Source organism: Populus trichocarpa, chromosome 5, assembly GCF_000002775.5.
Source record: "Populus trichocarpa isolate Nisqually-1 chromosome 5, P.trichocarpa_v4.1, whole genome shotgun sequence".
In the NCBI taxonomy this organism is placed as follows: domain Eukaryota; kingdom Viridiplantae; phylum Streptophyta; class Magnoliopsida; order Malpighiales; family Salicaceae; genus Populus; species Populus trichocarpa.
The window spans coordinates 23709864-23729403 of NC_037289.2; the positions used below are offsets into that span (position 1 = coordinate 23709864).

The 19540-nt window shown below is 32.0% G+C and overlaps 2 long non-coding RNA genes across 3 annotated transcripts; both read left to right on the plus strand.

Annotated features, from left to right (window-relative positions):
* The first annotated feature begins 150 nt into the window (after positions 1-150).
* On the plus strand, positions 151-5808 carry LOC112327572 (uncharacterized). The gene is made up of 3 exons (XR_002981882.2): positions 151-768; positions 4991-5051; positions 5253-5808. It is a non-coding gene; the product is annotated as an uncharacterized LOC112327572 (long non-coding RNA).
* A 2577-nt stretch (positions 5809-8385) lies between these two features.
* On the plus strand, positions 8386-19296 carry LOC127905292 (uncharacterized). 2 transcript variants are annotated; one of them, XR_008059159.1, is made up of 3 exons: positions 8386-8682; positions 12581-13256; positions 19114-19296. It is a non-coding gene; the product is annotated as an uncharacterized LOC127905292 (long non-coding RNA). The 2 variants fall into 2 exon arrangements; XR_008059158.1 differs by lacking the exon at positions 8386-8682 and having other exon boundaries at positions 12519-13256.
* The last annotated feature ends 244 nt before the right edge of the window (positions 19297-19540 follow it).

Below are 19540 nucleotides of genomic sequence, written 5' to 3' on the forward strand. Positions count from 1 at the left end.
AGTTTGAAAATTTAATTAAAATTTGAATTAGTTTAATTAATAAAATTAGAAGAATTAATAAGTTTTGAGTTAATTAATTAAATAAATTCAGGGATTTAATTGAAATTAACCTAAGGGCACAGTTAGAAATCAATTATTACTGATTAGGATCCCAATTGTTAAGTTTAAACTGTTTAGGGGTCAAAGTGAATATTTCCATCGAAACGGCACCGTTGCTGGGGAACAGTCGTGCATCTTCTTCATTCCGATTCAACAGGGAAGCTGGAAAATCGGCAGCAAAGCCGACCCAATCGTGACCACGTTCTCTGCCCACAATCCCGTTCGTGGAGGGATAACAGTCCTGCAAAGCCAGGACTGGTTTGAGGGGCAAGCTCTTTGGGCCTTATAAAAGGCAGAGCAGAGCAGAAGGAAAGGGGGAACCCAAAAACAGAGAAAACGAGAGCAAAAACAGAGAGCAGAAATACAAAGCAAAAAACCAAAACACAGAAAAGAGAAGGAAAAGTAAAGGAGCAGGACAGATAGGAGTATTGGCTTAGCCATTGCTTTTGTCCTTGCAGACAAAGGAAAGACCCGGAATCAGTCAGAGAAAACCGGTATACTCATTACCTTCTTAGTTCGTTCATCTCAAGAACTGAGCAAACAAAAGAAGAGAGGACCGTGGGCACAGCGGGAAATAAAGAAAGCAAAAGAAAAGAAACAGAAGCAAGAGGAGGCAGTGTCGTCGTCCAGCACAGTGCGCCATCGTTTTCAGCTACGCCTCGCCAGCAGGTACGCCTGTTTCTTCATCCCCTTTTGCATCTTCATTTCAAATTGAATTGTTACAAGAACACTGTGCGAAGGTAATTTAATTACCTTCACACAGTGTTCATGCACGCGTGAATTCATTTCACGCGTGCTTTTAGATTTTTTTGCCCAGCCGGGTCACTGGCTTTGGGCCAGGGACCAGGCCGGGCTGGCTGAGTCCAGCCCACATGGGCTGAGCTGGGCCCAGCCCAAAAAATAAAAAAATAAAAAAATGTGTATGCATGAATAAAAATAATGTAAATTTATTGGTTTATTCACCGACGCCAGAGTCAGGAATAAAAATACCGGTTTAAATTTATATTATTTTTATTCGTTGTATTTTATTTAGCTAGAAAAAATATAAAAAAAATATGCGCATGCGTAAAAATAAATTTATTTTTATTTATTTATTCACTGACGCCAGAGTCGGGAATAAAAAAAATACTGATTTAAATTTATTTTATTTTTTGTGTGATGCGTAAAAATAAATTTATTTGATTTGTTTATTCACTGACGCCAGAGTCAGGAATAAAAAAATAGTTGATTTAAATTTATTTTGTTTTTATAGCTACGTGATATTTACCAACGCCAGAGTTGGAAATATCTGTAGTTAAATATTCACTGACGCCAGAGTCAGGAATATTACACGCAAAACCACCGTAGCATAAACCAACAAAACATTAGCATTTTATGACAAAGTCAGCAATGCAGCCTGCCTTAGGCAGGACGCTTAAGGGGTGATAATATCTTTCCTTTTGCGTAACCAGTCTCGTACCATAGAATCTCTGTTGACCAGTTAGGGTTCCTAGTGACCATAAGACTAGGTGGCGACTCCTTAAACAAAGATCATTCCCCATTAAAGAATAAGATGCCAGAAATCCGTTCTTTTCAAAGATTTAATAATTTTTTAAGGCTGCCGCGATGTCGGGTGCGACAGCTAGCAACATCAGACTTGGTATATAACCAGACGTCCCTACGCCGTGGGATCGGGTGATTATTATTTTTTCATAAAAAATAATGTTAGAAAAAAAATATTAAAATTTCTGATTTTTTTTTATAAAAAAAATCAACCTCATAAAAAATATCGAGCCAACTTACGATAAGCCAATAATAAAAGGATCAAAGTTCAATGATGATGAAATTAGAAATTAAAAAAAATAATAATATCAACATACATTTAACTTTACAAACCTATAACCAGTGTTATTAGACAAGAAATATTCTAGTTATTAGACAAGAAATATTCTACTTGAAAAAATAACAAAACTCAGTCCCCAACCAATTAAATATTAAAGGATAAAATTGAAAAAAAAAACTATATAAAAGGATCCAAAAAACAACAAATAATAATTAAAGAATGAGGATCAATATTGAAATAAAAGTAAATTAGAGGATAACTAATTTTTTTTGATTGAATGGTGAAATTAAACCAATTAGAAATTGAAAGATGAAATTGAAAAAAAACTGTACAAAAGAATTCAAAACAAAAAAAATTAAAAAATAAGGTTCAATATGAAAATAAAAAATAAATTAGAGGACAACTATTTTTTTTTAATTCAATGGTAAAATTAAAAAGAAAAATTAATTAGAGAAAACGGAGATAGAACTAAGTTAATTTTTCTTTTCACAAATGTTCCTTTAAGCATTTATAATTTCAAGTTTTTTTTTTACTAATTTTAAATATGTTTTGTTTTATTTTTCAAAAAAAATTTCAAGAGCTGACTGTTTTAAAAGTTTGGTTTTTCTTATTTCATCAAATTAATATAAACACTTACAATTGCTTGAAATAAACGCTGAATTATTTTATACAATTTAATAATTTATAAAAAAATAAAAAATGAATGAATTAGAGTAAATTAATTAACGAAAGGGTGTTTTATATATAAAAAAATAAATATAAGAAGAATTGTTTTTTGAATGGATGAATTTTTTAACATTATGAATAAAAATAATAATATTATTAAGAAATTACTATAATAATTAAATCATATAATATATAATATAGAGAAATGAAATTTGGTTATGTTATAAAAAAAATTGATTTAATGATGAAGAAGTGAGGATTGAATGATAAAAAAAATACATTTGTGACGAAATTATTATCTCGTTTTTCAAACTATATTAAGTTCTAACTTTGTACTGGTGCAAATATTTTATTTGTGTTTTATTAGTTTTATTATTTATTTTATTATTAAATATGATTGAAGAAATGATTTAATGATTTTATAAGTCATAATTTAATTATATTTCTATTTCAAAAATATATTATATTATTATCATTATAAGTTAGTTAAAAATCAAAGCAAAAGCAATGATCTCTATTTATTGTTCGGTTTGATGATAATATATATAAAAGACAAAACATATTTTTTAACAAAACAAATTAATATAAAACAATCATTTTATTTTGTATATTATTATAAATCAAAGTTTATAAATATTTATATGTTAGACTAGAAGAAAATATAATTAGTTTATTATCACACAGACATGCTAAACAAAAAATATCTAACAAAAACTTAGAGTTTATACATGTTAAAAACTATAAGCTTGTAAAAGTATAAGTAATGGCAAACATGTTTTAAACATAAAAATAATAATAAAATACTAGCATGTGTATTAAACATATATTCAAACTTATAATTGATATAAAATAAAGAATTCTAGTATAAATACTAATAATAAAGTTAAATATATTTAAATTAAAACAAGAAGAATAATTACTTGTTGAAGTACTTTAAAGTAATGAGTTTTTTCTTGTTGTCGATTATGAATCATTTACTTTTAAAGCTTTATTACTCATAACTTGTATAACTAAGATGTTTATAATATGTTTCTCATGATTCTAACAACATCATAATGATTTAGATGCACTTATAAATAAGGTCTTTAAATCAAATATTATGTAACTCATATATATCTCAACAAGAAGAACTTATATTCTAGATTTGAAAAAAAAAAAATCAAAGCATAAAAAGTTGAAGAAAAACACTAAAAATAAGGTGAGATAAAGAGTGTAAAATCCGAAGAAAAAAATTTAAATTAAAAACTATTCATTCATCTCTTTTTTTTTACAGTGAAAGTAAAAAAATTAAAGAATTGATTTCTATTATTATTAACTTTTAACTAGTCATTATAAAATAATTAAATTTAAAAAATCAAGGATTTTTTTAATAGAAAAAACCAAATTTTCTTTTAGATTGATTTTTTTATTTATCTATAATTTTTTTAATTAAAATAAATTTTCAACATTTATTAACAACATATATTTTTACCTAACAGGTGCATGAACTTTACAACTCAACTTCGTCAAGCTATAGAGAAAGGATCAATGAATCTTTCAAATTTTCCTCGTTTTAAATTGTTGGTTTGCAAATTGCATATAGATGACAAAAAAAAAATTGAAGTCCGTTCACGTGGCGGCCTAAAAGTCGGTTAACTTGTAAAGAAGGGCGTCGACATGCGGTCATGCTGATCCTCCTCTTACATCATTGAGAAAGAAGAGGCCGCTTTTTTCTTAGGAGAAGACGACGTGCATTTTCTTAAAAAAACAGTGCATGCATGTGGTTCGACAAGGTCTGGTAGGAAAGCCCCAAAATCAGGAAACTCAGAAGCCTTCGTTGAGCAACTTATATATATATGGGTGTCATTCCATGATTAATAGCTTGCATATTGATTTGGTTACAATTAATCATTCTTCTTTCTAACGTAGTTGTCGCTGTCTTTTTTTCGCTTTTGGGTTACGATTAGCAGGGGACAAGAAGGCATAAGGGAGGGCCGAAAGGAGGCAAGAGGAAAGTTTGAGGAAATGAGAGAAGAGTCGAGCAAAACTAAAAGAGGAAACTAATCTATCTCCCTGCAAAATGCTGCCAAGCAACATCGTCTAGATCTTAAATATAAGATCAAGCCGAAGTTGGTTTGCTGCACTTTGCTGGGAGATTAGATTAGTTTCCTCTTTTAGTTTGGCAGCCTCTTCTCTTATTTCCTCAAACTTTCCTCTTCCTTCCCTTTGCTCCTCTCTTATATATGCTCTTTTGTCCCTCGCTAATCTTCCCCATCATTTTGTTTTTAAGTTAATATAAGCCATTAAATATTGAAGAATTGCACTTGAAGTGCATACCAGGCTCTTTCTTGAGTTGCTCCACCATGTTCCTTTCATCAGACAATTTATTAGAACTCTTAAAGGGCATGGTTTATTTCTCTGCAGCCCTGTCATCTTGGTATTGAAGCTGAGTTCCATCCTTCATAGATCATCACTAGTTAATCAGGTATGCTATATATATATCATCATCATCGTTATATTCTTTTATTTTTTGGTTAACAGGGTAGGCTCTTGTGTTCTTTGCAAGGATTTTTATAATTTGCAACAAGCTTGTCCAATTGAAAGCATGCAAAGATTTCTATGATTCGCTGCTCTGTATCAAAGGGGTCATGATGTCAATATTAATGAAATTTTATTCTGTGGTCAGGAACTCGGATATTCCTTTTGAAGTCAAATAATCAAGAACAATTGGGGGGTGTTTGTTCTGGTGGGACAAAAGGGAAAGACGCAAAGGACAATTTTTTTTTTCTGTGAAAACAATATTTCCTTTTTTTTTTGTCGGTTTACGTAGCATGTGCAAGAAAAAAGAGAATTGATTCTGGCAAACAACACTGCAGCGGTGCAGTTCCTGTGAATTAATAGTTTTTTTTTTTTTTTTTGCCCCCGAGAAAAAAAGGCAAACATGGTGTTTACGCTCTTGTATTGGTTGGTGATTGTGGACTAGCATGCTAGAGCTTCCAATTTGCTCCATGTAAACTGTAAAGTAAACAAGAGCCTACGTGTGCCCACCGAATCTGAGGAAGCCTAAGTTGTTATACTCGGCCTGTTCGGCGGCTGGTCTGGGAAATACAGGATTTAGAGCTGATTTGGGTTAGGTTCTTAATTAAGTCTAATAAAATATTAATTTGGTAAAACTCAATTAATGGTTTGCTTGATTAAGTTAAAATCAGTAAAAATAGTCGACTTATCTGAGTCGGTTATCGAATTTGGAGTTGAGAAATATGCTTTCCATTTCCGCTCCGCAAGACTAAAAAACAAAGTTTACGAAAACAGCCCAGATCAAGAAGCCCAGCCCGCAACACTCTCCATTAGCATTAGATTCCATTGACCCCACCCCAAATTTTCTAAAGACAAAGGACGTGTTTCTAAATCATTGTCTAAGCAGACATGTAATGTTTTTCAAGCATAAGATGGTTTTATGTGCAGTTAAAACTTTAAAAAAAGTTTATTAAAAAGTAATTATTAAACGAAGATATTTAAAAATTAAGAGTTTATCTTAATTTGATAAAAAAAAACAAATAAAAAGGATTTCAGTTCATTTCGTCTTGTCTTTTTCAAGAGACTTGAAGCCGTCAACGAACGCTCATCAAGTGATGAAAACATATAGCGTTGGAATTATACTCTTACAGAAATAGTTATTGCTGGGAACCTTCTTCAGCTGCCTGTTAGAAGGAATCTCAAGTAACTCGGCATCAACCACCTGCCTGTTGCTGTTAGAAGGACTTTTGAGCCATTATGAGAAGCCATCTCGACCGTATGCTGCCACCAAACACTGCAGCCGAAAAGCATCAGTATCTCTCAATAGTTTTGCATCCGTTTCAACGAGCACACGTTTTGATTTTTGTTTCTGTTTTAATTAATAGCAAGATACGCAAATTAATTAGTTAAAATGAACAATTAAATTTGATATTGAGATTTTTTAAACAGCAAGACCTGCAGTATGATTAGTGGGAACTATATAAAGGGCTAAATTGTCCTTTACATTTGATTTTTACGTCCCGCATCGGCAATGTCTGTAAGGAATTTCCCTGCGGTTTCAGTTTTCAAAGGCACAGTTTATAAAGAATTTGTTGAGTGCGCGGACTTGCTGTTTCATGACTTTTTTTAGTTACCAGCAGGATGTAAATGCTAAAAATTACGAGGTTATCATCAGGATTCTTAGTGTGGTGATATTGGAATATCTTTTTTTTTAATGATTATTAATATCATGTTAGCCAATTAGAAAAGACCGATATTGGAAAAACTTTCGCAGACTATTTTCTTAGGATAACACTTTTTTATTTTTTCTTTCTGTTAATAATCTTGTTCTGTCAAAATTATCAGTTTTTTTTATATTGAACATTTTTTAAATAGTTAACATGATGGTAATAATAATGATAATGTTAAAAAAATTCAAGTAGTTTGGAATCATAACTTATATACTAGATAATCGATTAAATTATTGATTTTGTTAATTTGATTAAACCAAAATGATTGATGCCACGTAAGCCCATGATAATTGAGCTTTTTTTTTAGACTGGCTCATAAGAGTTGGATTCTATTTTTAAGCTAAATTTATTAAATCACGTTATATGAGACCGTGAAATTTTAGGTATTTAGATGATTTTCTGAATTTTTTAAATTTAAATTTATCAAATACTATCAATTATCTCATATATATATATATATATATATATATATATATATATATATCAGTTAAGTAAGGAGTTTCATAATAACAATATACATTATCATCCTCTTGAATTATATTTATAATAATTGTAAAGACAGATTCACTATAAGATTTAACAAAAATGAAGAAATTAAAGTAATTAGTCGCTTACAGTGTGGTTAGTTTACTTTGGGTTGATGTCAATTTAATTATCGTCGAGGCTTGAATATGATGGTGACACAAATACTTTATTAATGGTGGGTTCCTGCGCCCGCTGGGCGAAATTCCGGTGCAAGCACCGTCATGCTCAATTTCGATATTCACGAGGAGCAACTTATGATTTATATTACAGTACCCAAAATGAAACTACTTTATACTAACTCTTTCTTTTTATATATCTTTCCCTCCAAAAACTCCAAATATGTGACAAAAATCATAGAAATAATTTTAAAAAATGAACTCTACATTAGGTGGTATTAATCAATAGCATGTGGACTTTTATTTTTTCAATAAAAAAACAAAAACTAACATGTTGCATTCTTTACCGGGTACACGTTAAATATATAAATAGTTAGGTTGGGGGGTTTTCTAGTTTTTTAGTTATTAAGGTGCCAATTTTTTAAAATTAAAAAATAAAAATTGCACTCGGTTGCCGGGGAAAAAGCAATAAAATACCATTGTCTAGATTCTACCCGCGTGGCTCCCGTGTCTATCTCGGTTACTTTGCGAGGAAATTCATCTTAGCCCTGGGAGGAAATGATTATTGAAACCCTAATTCTTATTCTTTTCTTTCAACGTATAGAAAAAAAAAGAAAAAAAAAAGAAGTAATTCAGCAACTGTGGTTGGTATTGCATCAAAGGGCTGGAGAGTAATGTCGAAGAACTTTCATGGAAAAAACAACTGACGCCATTTTTTCTAAAAAAACGCGGATGGGGCTCATGTTGAATCTGCGAGGATATTCCTCTGGGCCACCGAATTCCATCTATTAAAGGAACGTCTCCTTCTAGTTCGACATGCAACGAGGAGGAGGATCTACTGCTGGTGTGCAAGCTCCTTGGTCTCAGTGCTTGTGCCCTATTCATGGATGGGATCAGCGAGGGGCAAAAATGGCATAAGAGAGATGTACAAGGGTGTGGAAGGGGAAGAGAAAGATCGATATCTACTACCCTACTTTTTCTCTTATGCATTTTTGTCCCTCGCCAGTCTCGCCCATATTGTTAATTTGCTCTGATAAGGCTGGTGCAATTCACTGAAATGAGCTACGTTCTTGTTTTCTTTTTTAAAGATGTTTATAATTTGCTCCCTCTCAAAAAGGGGAGGGGTTCTTTGTTAGGTGGAAAGAAGACAAGAACATGCTGCTTGGTGTCAGTTATTGTGCGCTATTGATGGATGGGATCGGCAGGGGACAAAAATGGCATAAGAGAGGTACAGTGGGAGGCAGGAGAAAGACCAATATCTGCCACCCTTCTTTCTCTCTTATGCGTTTTTGTCTCTCGCCGGTCACACCCGTGTTAATTTGCCCTGATAAGGCCATGGTATATATATATGATTCTTTGACCCAATTCACATGACAATCTTCTTCTCTCTAGACTGCATCGTCTTGTTCATGAGGTATGTTCTTGTCTTCTTTTTGAAAGATGTTTATAATTTGATCTCTATCAAACACTGGGCAGATATGCTTTGCTAGGTTGGAAAAACTTGCAGAAACAATATGGAACGGGGGGTTTGTTCTGGTGGGACAAGAAGGAAGCCTGTGGGATTGGAGATGAACAGTAAGTCCAGGGAAGATGAGGTCGTTGCACAGCTTAGACGAGAAAGAAGCAATTAGTTTTTTTCTTATTAATTTCTTTTCTTTTTTTTCTTAGACCAGTATTTCTTACGAACTATCTTATTTATACGATCGAGTATAATAAAAGGGAGGGTTTTGGAGAAACCTTGCTGCAAAGGTTTAATTATTTTCCTCATCATTTTCTCACCCATTTATCATTATTGAGGCCGCATGCAGCAACTTTTTAGTGGCTGTTTGAACCAAATTTTTGCACGGAATATCTATATGTATGGCAGTGAAGTAAAAATCGTGTAAAATATTTCGTGTAAAATATCTATATATACACCGCATTAACCTTTGCAGGCTGGAAATGTTTTCTTAAAGAAGCATATATATATGGTAACTTGCAGGGCTTCCAAATGTTCCACGACAATTTTCTTCTTTGAAGAAAAAACCTCAACAACAATAATATTCCTATGTTTTTTTATTTGTTCCAAAGCTGCTAAAAGGAAACAAAAATAATCATATGCTTAATCTCCCTCTCTCTCCATCTTCATATTATTTTTTATCCTTTTTTTCCTTCCAAAAACTACAGGTAGACGACCAAGTTTTATATAAAAAATACAGAAAAGTGAGCTCTACATTAATTATTTCTTACCAACAAGGTATTTTAGTTTTGATTCGCAGACTCAATTTAGATATATTATTGAGTTGAAAAACCCATCTATCATGCCGAAAAATAAATGAATAAATTATATTTGCAGTAAAACATGAAGGTATTTGTTGGAATAAAAAAAAGATATTTTAACTTGATTTTTTTTAAGTAATTAATAGTGTACATGTGTGCACACCAAAGTAAACTGAACAAAATAAACCTGATATTGATATTTGTTTTTTAAAACAATAGCATCTGGGTAGAACTGTCAGGCTGAAGCGCTAGCTAGAGAAATGGCCTTTAAGAGCCGTTATATGCCTTGTTTTTCCTGTATGTTGAAGTGTCAACCGAAGCAAGTATTTTTGTTAATTGTGATTCGGCTTTGGTTCTACTAACGGTATGGAGGAATTTGGACTGGCAATAAGGTTTTTCTACACAATACTCGCTTGATGCTTGTCACTCTGTTTCTGGGCAGCATTTTGCCATCTCATGATCAAATACACATCAAGTACCCATCTTGCCAGGTGAAAGTGTCGAGCAAGCATATATTCATCAAGTACCCATCTCATGATTATTTTTATGCATGATGCAGAGAAAGCTATGGATTTAAGTTTAACACACATCCAAACTCTAAACTATAAACTCTAAGAACACATACAACACAAAGACAGTTGTAAAAGTCTTATAGTTTTTTATTTGATAAAAAGTCCTATAAAATCTGAAAGACAAGCTTAAATATCTTAATATCCGCAATAACTAGAAAACAATCAATGATGAAAAATAATAAAGCTTAAATATAAAATTAACAAGGAAAAAGCCTAAAATACATACTCAAGCTTCAAATGCAATTTTAATAGCCTTCAAAGTAGAATTTGACGAATCTAAATGATGCAGATACTTGGCAAGCAAATGGAAAGCTCAACCCAAGTCCAGTTTTCTGTTAGGGATCTCCTGTAAAGTTTAAACTCAATTCAATAACGGATTAAACTAACAAAATATTGCCATGACCAACATTAAAACCCATCAAAAACCGTCACAGTAAAAGGAGCAGATGAAAGAAAAGAAAAGGACGGGAAATAACTACTGCCATGACAGTTGCAGTTGCCCACATCAAATAATCATCTTCATGAAGTGGGTTTATGTGGGTTATGTGGGTTTGAAGGAACCTGGAAAGGGAGAAAGAAATTGTTGAGGGTTTTTTTTTATTTAGCAAGCAGGATTTCTTCAACCTTGTAGATTTGGAGACATTATTGCCTGCAACTTGTTCGGAAAATTAAGCTCTGAATATTTTGGAATAAACCGGCCCCTCCCTCAAGTTCATGTCCTTAACTTTTATTTATTTATTTATTTTTCAATATCGGTTTTCCTTACCGTAAATAAATTAATTGTAGTTTTTTCTTATTATCTTTTCCAAGACATTAATTTTAATTTTCTGAAGATATATAAATTTTTTGTGTTTCTAAACGCTTGTTTATACACATGTCATGTTTCATGCCCGGTTAAGATTGACAAAATGATATATTAGAAAAATAATCTAAAATAATTAAGTTAAGATTTTAAAAAATTAAGAGTTTATCTTAATTTGATAAAAAAATAAATAAATTAAAAGTCTTGTCTTTAGGTGATTTAGTCTTGTCTTTTCAAGAGACTTGAAGCCACACGTACGCTCCACAAGTGATTAAAAACATAAATACCGTTGAAATTATACCTTAATAGAATTAGTTATTGCTAGGAACCTTCAGCTGCCTCTTACAAGGGATTTCAAGTGATTTTACTTCAGCCGTTTAGAAGGAATTTTTAGAGCCGTCTCTATTGTATGCTACGAACAAACACGGCAGCCGAAAAGCATCGATATCAGTCTATAGTTTTGTGAATTCGAAGTAAAATTGTTAAATAAGGATATTAATAAAATCACTCGTTTCTTTATTTTTTTTCTTTCTTTATCATATTTTTCTCTCATCTTAATTTTGCATCAAAAACTTCAAAATGACTTCATCGGGAACACTTAATAATATCTCAAAGAAATTCATAAGAGCTCAGGGAAAAATAGAAAATGAGTTCCCTGTTAACTATATATTGTTAATAATTAATAGCAAGATATGCAAATTAATTAGGTGAAATGAACAATTAAAGTTAATATTGAGATTTTTTAAACAATAATATATCTCCACCAGGCCTCCTGTTTTATTGTAATTGTCTGGTCTTGTTTCAGATTGGAGAAATATTGTCGGGTGTTATGAATCTTCTGGTTAGAACTATTATAAAAAAAAATTGATTTTAGGTTTTTTTATTATTTTAATGTGCTCGTATAAAAATATTATATTAATATATTTTTAATTAAAAAATATTTTAAAAAATTACAAGTTACAGAACTCACACATAATCTCTCTCCAACTTCATCCTGACTCTTCTTTTTGTTTAATATGTCCCTTCAAAAACTCCAACTACGTGACAAAAATTCATAGAATTAATAAGGAAAAGTTTAGCAAATTATATAATTCACGCGTAGCTTCCCGTGTCTGCTCGGTTAATTTGCGATGAAATTCCTAATAGCCGTAGGAGGAAATTAATGTTTTTTCATTCTTTTATTTTCGATTTTATTAAAATAATCTTTAATATCCTAATTCTTACTCTTTTCCTTCAACGTATAGAAAAAAAAAGAAGAAAGTAATTCCATTTTCGTGTTTGGTATTGCATCAATGGAGTGGAGAGTAATATCGAAGAACTTTCATGGCAAACACACTGCTGGTCTTTTTCTAAAAGAACGCGGATGGGGCACCGATTTCCTTCCTATTAAAGGAACGTCTAATCCTAGTTCAACATGCAACGAGGAGGAGAATCTACTGCTTGTGCCCTATTCATGGATGGGATCAGCGAGGGGCAAAAATGGCATAAGAGAGATGTACAAGGGTTGGGAAGGGGAAGAGAAAGATCGATATCTACTACCCTTCCTTTTCTCTTATGCATTTTTGTCCCTCGCCAGTCTCGCCCATATTGTTAATTTGCTCTGATAAGGCCATGGTGCAATTCACGGAAATGAGCTACGTTCTAGTTTTCTTTTTTTTAAAGATGTTTATAATTTGCTCCCTCTCAAAAAGGGGAGGGGTTCTTTGTTAGGTGGAAAGAAGACAAGAACATGCTGCTTGGTGTCAGTTATTGTGCGCTATTGATGGATGGGATCGGCAGGAGACAAAAATGGCATAAGAGAGGTACAGTGGGAGGCAGGAGAAAGACCAATATCTGCCACCCTTCTTTCTCTCTTATGCGTTTTTGTCTCTCGCCGGTCACACCCGTGTTAATTTGCCCTGATAAGGCCATGGTATATATATATGATTCTTTGACCCAATTCACATGACAATCTTCTTCTCTAGACTGCATCGTCTTGTTCATGAGGTATGTTCTTGTCTTCTTTTTGAAAGATGTTTATAATTTGATCTCTATCAAACACAGGGCAGATATGCTTTGCTAGGAGGGAAAAACTTGCAGAAACAATATGGAACGGGAAGTTTGTTCTGGTGGGACAAGAAGGAAGCCTGTGGGATTGGAGAGGAAAGGAAGTCCCGGGAAGATGAGGACGTCGTTGCACAGCTTAGACGAGAAAGAAATTATTTTTTAATGTTATTTAATTAGTTTTTTTCTTATTAATTTCTTTTCTTTTTACTTAGACCAGTATTTCTTACGAACTATCTTATTTATACGAGTATAATAAAAGGGAGGGTTTTGGAGAACCTTGCTGCAAAGGTTTAATTCTTTTCCTCATCATTTTCTGGCCCATTTATCATTATTGAGGCCGCAGCAACTTTTTAGTCGCTGTATGAACCAAATTTTTGCACGGAATATCTATATGTATGGCTAGGGAAGTAAAAATCGTGTAAAATATTTCGTGTTTTATATCTATATATACACCGCAGTAACCTTTGCAGGACTGGAAATGTTTTCTTATATATATATATATGGTAACTTGCACGGTTTCCAAATGTTCCATGACAATTCTTCTTTGAAGAACAAACCTCAACAACAACAATATTCCTATGTTTTTTTTATTTGTTTAATCTCCTATGCTTAATCTCCCTCTCTCTCCATCTTCACCTTATTTTTTATCTTTTTTTTCCTTCCAAAAACTACAGATATACGACCAAGTTTTATATAAAAAATACAGAAAAGTGAGCTCTACATTAATTATTTTTTACCAATAAGGTTTTTTAGTTTTGATTCGCAGACTCAATTTAGATATATTATTGAGTTGAAAAACCCATCTATCATGCCGAAAAATAAATGAATAAATTATATTTGCAGTAAAACATGAAGGTATTTGTTGGAATAAAAAAAAGATATTTTAACTTGATTTTTTTTAAGTAATTAATAGTGTACACGTGTGCACACCAAAGTAAACTGAACAAAATAAAGCTGATATTGATATTTGTTTTTTAAAACAATAGCGGCTGGGTATAACTGTTGAAGAATTATAGGATCAAAAAATATATAAATGGTTACCGAGTTCGAAGATTTTGAATCTACAACATCGCCATGACCAACATTAAAACCCATCAAAAACCGTCACAGTAACCATCTAGATGGTGGCCTAGTGATAAGAGCTTGGGACCAAGAGGTTTGCTCCCTTTATGGTCTCAGGTTCGAATCTTGTGATTACTCATATGATGGTCACTGAAGGTTTACATGGTCGTTAACTTCAGGGTCCATGGGATTAGTCGAGGTGCGCACAAGCTGGTCCGAACACCCACATTAAACTAAAAAAAACCATCGCAGTAAAAGGAGCAGATGAAAGAAAAGAAAAGGACGGGAAATAACCACTGCCATGACGGTTGCAGTTGCCCACATCAAATAATCACCTTCTTGAAGTGGGTTTATGTGGGTTTGAAGGAACCTGGAAAGGGAGAAAGAAATTGTTGAGGGGTTTTTTTTATTTAGCAAGCAGGATTTCTTCAACCTTGTAGATTTGGAGACAGATTGCCTGCAACTTGTTCGGAAAATTAAGCTCTGAATATTTTGGAAGAAACCGGCCCCTCCCTCAAGTTCATGTCCTTAACTTTTATTTATTTATTTATTTTTCAATATCGGTTTTCCTTACCGTAAATAAATTAATTGTAGTGTTTTTTTATTATCTTTTAATTCCTAGACATTAATTTTAATTTTCTGAAGATATATAAATTTCGTGTTTTAAACGTTTGTTTAAAGACACGTGTCATGTTTCATGCCTGGTTAAGATTGAAAAAATGATATATTAGAAAAATAATCTAAAATAATTAAGTTAAGATTTTAAAAAATTAAGAGTTTATCTTAATTTGATAAAAAATAAATAAATTAAAAGTCTTGTCTTTAGGTGATTTAGTCTTCGTCTTTTCAAGAGACTTGAATCCGTCAACTTACGCTCCACAGGTGATGAAAACATAAATACCGTTGAAATTATACTTTAATAGAATTAGTTATTGCTAGGAACCTTCAGCTGCCTCTTACAAGGGATTTCAAGTGATTTTACTTCAGCCGTTTAGAAGGAATTTTTAGAGCCGTCTCTATTGTATGCTACCAAAAAACACGGCAGCCGAAAAGCATCGATATCAGTCTATAGTTTTGTGAATTCGAAGTAAAATTGCTAAATAAGGATATTAATAAAATCACTCGTTTCTTTATTTTTTTTCTTTCTTTATCATATTTTTCTCTCATCTTAATTTTAAATCCAAAACTTCGAAATGACTTCATCGGGAACACTTAATAATATCTCAAAGAAATTCATAAGAGCTCAGGGAAAATTAGAAAATAAGTTCTCCGTTAACTATATATTGTTACTAATTAATAGCACGATATGCAAATTAATTAGGTGAAATGAACAATTAAAGTTGATGTTGAGATTTTTTAAACAATAATATCTCCATTATAATTGTCGAAAACTATAGGACCAAATTGTATTTTTTGTTTGAGTAGTTTACACTTTGTGCTAAGTTGCAAGCTAGATAAAAAAAAAATTAAACAAAATTAAACGTAACAAAAATGAATATTTTTTTAGTATAGAGAAGATTTTTTTCGAGCCACATTGGCGATGTCTCCTTGACTTTTAATTCCAGTAATTTCCCTGTGGTTTCATTTGTAAAATGTAACAAGGAAGGGGAAAAGGAAAGAGTGGTTGAGTGAGCGGACTTGCTGGCGGAGGACTTTTTTTTTTTTTTCCTGTTTTATTGTAATTGTCTGGTCTTGCTTCAAACTGGGAAAATATTGTCATTTTGTTTTTGGAATTCTGTTGAATTTTCTCTTTTCCGTTTCATTAATTTCGTGAAATCCGAAAATAACTCAATTTCAAAAGCCTTTTCTGTTGTGAATTTCATTATCTATTTTTATTTAATCTACAAATCGTGTAAGAAAGTTTAAGATTTATTACACCTGTAAAATAACAAATTTGACAAAAATAACAAAGTTGTTATAGTCGGCCTGTTCGGCGGCTGGTCTCCGAAATACAGGATTTAGAGCTGATTTGGGTTAGATTCTTAATAAAATATTAATTTGGTAAAACTCAATTAATGGTCTGATTGATTAAGTTGAAATCAGGAAAAATAGTCGACTTATCTGAGTCGGTTATAGAATTTGGGGTTGAGAATTATCCTTTCGTTTCAGCTCTGCAAGACAAAAAAAGAAAAAAAAAAGTTTACGAAAACAGCACAGATCAAGAAGCCCAGCCCGCAACACTCTCCATTAGCATTAGTTGTGGTGCGCATAAGCTGGTCCGGACACCCTGGGTTACCAAAAAAAATTAATAACTTATTTTGAAATTGTAATGGTATTTTAAAGTATATTTTATTTAAAAATATATTAAAATAATAATTATTTTATTTTTTAAAAATTATTTTTGTTATTACCACATTAAAATAATCTAAAAATACTAAAAAATATTAATTTAAAATAAAAAAAAAATTAAAATTTAAAATTTTTAAAATATATTTTTAAAATGCAAAAACAAGTAGAGTTTGATTACTCCTGCATCATTGTCTGAGTACATATGTAATGTTTTTCAAGTATCAGATTAGATGATTGTACGTGTGCAGTTAAAATTTAAAAAAATATATATAATTTATTAAAAAGTAATTATTAAACGAAGATATTTAAAAATTAAGAGTTTATCTTAATTTGATAATAAAAAAAAAACAAATAAAAAGGATTTCAGGTCATTTAGTCTTGTCTTTTTCAAGAGACTTGAAGCCGTCAACGAAAGCTCATCAAGTGATGAAAACATATAGCGTTGGAAATTGGAATTATACTCTTACAGAAATAGTTATTGCTGGGAACCTTCTTCAGCTGCCTGTTAGAAGGAATCTCAAGTAACTCGGCATCAACCACCTGCCTGTTGCTGTTAGAAGGACTTTTGAGCCATTATGAGAAGCCATCTCGACCGTATGCTGCCACCAAACACTGCAGCCGAAAAGCATCAGTCTCTCAATAATTATTTTAATATATGATAGCCAATTAGAAAATGACCGACAGTGGAAAATCTTTTGCAGACTATTTTCTTAGGATAACACTTTTTTTTTTCATTCTGTTAATAATCTTATTTTGTCAAAATGATCAGTTTTTTTATATTGAACATTTTTTAAATAGTTAACATGATATAATGTAAAAAAAAATTGAAGTAGCTTGGAATCATAATTTATATACTAGATAATCAGTTAAATTATTGATTCTGATTTAATTAATATTTTCTAACCAAAATAATTGATACAAGTAAGCATACGATAATTGAGTTCTTTTCTTAGACCGGCTCATAAGAGTTGAATTATTTCTTTAAGCTAAGTTTATTTAATCATGTTGTCTGAGACAGTGAGCTTTTGTGCATTTAGATGATTTTCTGAATTTTTAAAATTTAAATTTATTAAATACTATAAATTATCATCCTCTTCATAATATATATATATATATATATATATATATATATATATCAGTTAAGGAGTTTCATAATACCAATATAAATTATCATCCTCTTGAATTATTTTTATAATTATTGTAAAGACAGATTCACTATAAGATTTAACAAAAATGAAGAAATTAAAGTAATTAGTCGCTTATAGTGTGGTTAGTTTACTTTGGGTTGATGGCAATTTAATTATCATCGAGGCTTGAATATGATGGTGACACAAATACTTTAATAATGGTGGGTTCCTGCGCCACCCGCTGGGCGAAATTTCTGAGCAAGCACCGTCATGCTCAATTTCGATCTTCACTATGATTTATATTACAGGACTCAAAATGAAACTAATTATAATTAACTTGCTTATATAGTCTCTCTCTCAAACTTTATCCTAATTAACTCTTTCTTTTTATATATCTTTCCCTCCAAAAACTCCAAATATGTGACAAAAATCATAGAAATAATTTTAAAAAATGAACTCTACATTAATAATTAGGTGGTATTAATCAATAGCATGTGGACTTTATTTTTCTCAATAAAAAACCAAAACTAACATGTTGCATTCTTTACCGGGTACACGTTAGATATATAAATAGTTAGGTTGGGGGGTTTTCTAGTTTTTTAGTTATTAAGGTGGAAATTTTATAAAATAAAAAAATAAAAATTGCACTCGGTTGCCGGGGAAAAAGCAATAAAATGCCATTGTCTAAATTCTTCCCGCGTGGCTCCCGTGTCTGTCTCGGTTAGTTTGCGAGGAAATTCATCTTAGCCCTGGGAGGAAATGATTATTAAAACCCTAATTCTTACTCTTTTAATTTCCTTCAACGTATAGAAAAAAAAGAAAGAAAAAAAGTAATTCAGCAACTGTGGTTGGTATTGCATCAAAGGGCTGGAGAGTAATGTCGAAGAACTTTCATGGAAAACAACTGACGGCCTTTTTTCTAAAAAAACGCGGATGGGGCTCATGTGTTGAATCTGCGAGGATATTACTCTGGGCCACCAAATTCCTTCTATTAAAGGAACGTCTTATTCTAGTTCGACATCCGTTATACAATGATGAGGAGGATCTACTGCTGGTGTCCATGCTGCTTGGTGTCAGTTATTGTGCTATTGATGGATGGGATCGGCAGGGGACAAAAATGGCATAAGAGAGGTACAGTGGGAGGCAGGAGAAAGACCAATATCTCTGCTACCCTTCTTTTTCTCTTATACGTTTTTGTCTCTCGCCGGTCTCACCCGTGTTAATTTGCCCTGATAACTGATAAGGCCATGGTATATATATATGATTCTTTGACCCAATTCACATGACAATCTTCTTCTCTAGACTGCATCGTCTTGTTCATGAGGTATGTTCTTGTCTTCTTTTTGAAAGATGTTTATAATTTGATCTCTATCAAACAGGGCAGACATGCTTTGCTAGGTGGAAAAACATGCAGAAACAATATGGAAGGGGGTGTTTGTTCTGCTGGGACAAGAAGGAAGCCTGTGGGATTGGAGAGGAAAAGGAAGTCCCGGGAAGATGAGGTCGTTGCACAGCTTAGACGAGAAAGAAGAAATTATTTTTTAATGTTATTTAATTAGTTTTGTTCTTATTAATTTCTTTTCTTTTTCTTAGACCAGTATTTCTTACGAACTATCTTATTTATACGAGTATAATAAAAGGGAGGGTTTTGGAGAAACCTTGCTGCAAAGGTTTAATTATTTTCCTCATCATTTTCTCACCCATTTATCATTATTGAGGCCGCAGCAACTTTTTAGTCGCTGTTTGAACCAAATTTTTGCACGGAATATCTATATGTATGGCAGTGACCAGTTAACCCTTTGCAGGACTGGAAATGTTTTCTTAAAGAAGCATCTGTATATGGTAACTTGCACGGTTTCCAAATGGTCCATGACATTCTTCTTTGAAGAAAAAACCTGAACAACAATATTCCTATGTTTTTTTATTTGT